This window comes from Beta vulgaris, chromosome 9 (genome assembly GCF_026745355.1).
Source record: "Beta vulgaris subsp. vulgaris cultivar EL10 chromosome 9, EL10.2, whole genome shotgun sequence".
Classification (NCBI taxonomy): Eukaryota; Viridiplantae; Streptophyta; class Magnoliopsida; order Caryophyllales; family Amaranthaceae; genus Beta; species Beta vulgaris.
In genome coordinates, this window is record NC_079210.1 from 18,139,549 (window position 1) to 18,142,568 (window position 3,020).

At 40.7% G+C, this 3,020-nt stretch overlaps 1 non-coding gene across 1 annotated transcript; it reads left to right on the plus strand.

The window, feature by feature from the left end:
* Positions 1–2,682: 2,682 nt before the first annotated feature.
* Positions 2,683–2,789, plus strand: LOC125493950 (small nucleolar RNA R71). Its single transcript, XR_007270273.1, has one exon. It is a non-coding gene; the product is annotated as a small nucleolar RNA R71 (small nucleolar RNA).
* The last annotated feature ends 231 nt before the right edge of the window (positions 2,790–3,020 follow it).

Below are 3,020 nucleotides of genomic sequence, written 5' to 3' on the forward strand. Positions count from 1 at the left end.
TAAGATGATGGAAGGCCAATGAAAATGAAATTATCTTATTAATTCGAAATAAATAGATCAAGGCTTATTAAAAATAAAATCCTAAATGACACAGACTTGACATGAAAGAAAATGAAAGAGCTAAGGGAGGCACTCTCTGACTCAACCTAGAAAACTAGCGTTACATGAACATGCACCGGCATTTTTTAGGCACTTCTCAAGGGGTTGCCGCTATTGCTGACTTTTGCTGCAGGCGGAATTGGCAATCTACCATCCTCAACCATATCCTGCAGATGATGCTTCAAAGTCCAACATTGTGATATCGTATGCCTGTTCCCTTGATGGTACTTGCATTAGGCATTGGGATTCCATTTACTGGATCTTTTCTCAGAAGGAGGGTCCGGAGTAGTGTCGATAGGCTGAAGCGCTCCTTTTGCATGAATCCTAGTGAAGGCTTCTTCTGAAGTCATGCCCAATGGAGTGAACGTCCTTTGAGGTCCTTAATAACCTCTATTGTTAGTAGTAAGGGCGTTGATGTTAGTGCTAGAAGGGTTATTATTACTCTTCTAGAAAGAGTTGTTGTTGGAACCCTCGTTCTTGTTTGCTTGTACTTCTTCTTCAATCAGTAGGACTACCTCATAGAGCTTCGTGAAAGACTTTATGGGTTGGAACTTGATATGATCCACACACATGGGCTGTAGGATACTAATCACCAATTGGACTCGATCCTCTTGGGATGGCTTGTTCGTCATTTTGTGCAGCTTTTTCCCTCCATATGTTAAGGAAGGTGACAAAATCTCCGTTGGAGTTTTGTTTAGTTAATTTGAAGTCACGAAGGCTAATGGGAAGCTAAGTATTGTATATGTATTGTTTGTGGAACTCTTCTTTGATGTAGTCCCAATCATTCAGCTTGGTTTTGTTCAGTGACCTAAACCACTTGGATAGATGTCCATCAAAGGTTAAAGGAAAGACATAAGCATGCCCTTGAGAGCCATAGAGATGGAGAAAGCTCTCAAGTGGTCATTTGGGTCTTCGACTACCTTGAATTTTGGGTGGTCACCTAATGTTTCCCTTTTAGAGAGATTTTCCCTCAGTTAAGTATCAATAATGTCATGGCCATGAGCCTAACCTTCAAGCGCAGGGATTGACTGGATCAATTTCTCGAGTTTCTTAAACCATAGTTCTGTCTCGTTCTTATCAAGAGTTGGTGGTGGCGGAGGACTGTCATCTTGCGCTTCTTCCTCAGTTAGTTTCTTTCTCATTGCCTTAATCTCTTTATCTTTTTCCGCAAGACAAGAGTTCATCAGTTGAAGTTGGGCCATAATGGCATTGAGTTGTTCACTAGCGTCTCCCATTTCAAATGATGATTCAGATGAGTCAGAGGATTTTTCTGAGAATGTGACAATGCATTTGACGAGTCTGAGAGTAGGTTGACGTTGTATCCTCTCTTTCAAGAGTTCCCAAGTTAAAATATCACAATCCGTTCTGACTAGAAATGGAATGGACCTCGTACATTTTAAGAAACGATGCTTTCAAAATGAGACATGGAAATGAGGGATGGAGAGATGGGAATGGAGATGGGAAATGAGAAATGAAAAATTAAAGATGAGAAATGAGGATGAAAGTGGACATGGTAATGGGAATGAAAATGGGAAATGAGTAGAAATGGTTATGATTATGGTTATGATGGTGACATGGGCCTAACTATATGCAAATGTAGATGTGGACTGGTCTGGACTAGACTGGACCCAAAAGGGTTACTTATGCTAGCTTCGCTAGACTTAGGAAGGAATTGGCTTCGCCAAACTTGATGATTTTAGGCCATTATATAAGCTTAGGGTAGACTAGCTTTGCTAGACTCGAGGATGTGGACTACTATAGATGTAAGGTAGGAGTAGTTTCACTAAACCTAGAGGGTGCCTTTATGGTCTTGGGGATGACTAGCTTCGCTAGGTCAAGGTGTCGTTATGGACTTACAAGGTACCGTTATAGACAAAAAGCGATGACTAGCTCCGCTAGGTCAAGGTGTCGTTACGGACTTAAAGAGTACCATTATGGACTTACATGGTGACGTTATGGACTTAAAGGATGTCGTTATGGTCTTAACGGTGCCGTTATGGTCTTATAGTGTTTCCTTATGGACTTAAAGAGTGTCGTTATGGACTTAAGGTGATGCTAGCTTCGTTAGACTTAATGGTTTAGACTTTGTGCTATATGCATCTGGAAATAAACCGGATTAGACTTAGTACCACGCTGAGGTTGGTTGAAGCCTTGATTGTAGCTTTGTTGAGATTGTTTCTAACCTCCTTGTTGATTGCTTCTATACGCTTGGTTTCCTTAATAACCTATCTCCTCTATAGTTTATTGCCGCCACATGCTCCGAATGGGTATTTCCAAAATAAGAAGTATCATGGTTAGTACCACCACATATATCACAAAAAAAAAATACCTATGATGGATTAGATGATGCAAGGTTGATCTTAGATGATTCATGGGATCTAGTTCAAACTTCTACCCTTCTTAGGTTGAGCACCTCTTTTTCTTCTTCCACCCCATGAATAATTTTTGATCACTTCTTCAATTGTGGACTACAGTTGATCTTGCGGGATCTTAGAAAGTTAATCTCCCGCTCCAGCATCAAGGTTGGCACGTGATATAGGATTAAGGCCATCATAGAAGAACCACATGAGTAGATTTTTGTTGAACTCATGGTGAGGGCATGAACGGGTAATCTCTTTGAACCGCTCCCAAGCTTCCGTAAGTGTCTCATCATTCTCTTGCTAAAATGAGGAGATCTTCCTCCTTATGTCTTATATCTTCCACTCTGGAAAGTATTTCTTTAGAAAGGCTATTGTAACTTCCTTCCAAGTAGTGATGGAATTAGCAGGTAATCTCTTAAGCCATGATTTTTTTTTCCTGCTAAGAGAAGACCGAAGCATATGCATCTTAATGTAGTCTGGAGAGACGTCATTTGTGGTTATCATGGCACAGATCTCAAGAAACCTGTCAAGATAGTCAGAGGATTTACATCCGACCCTCCA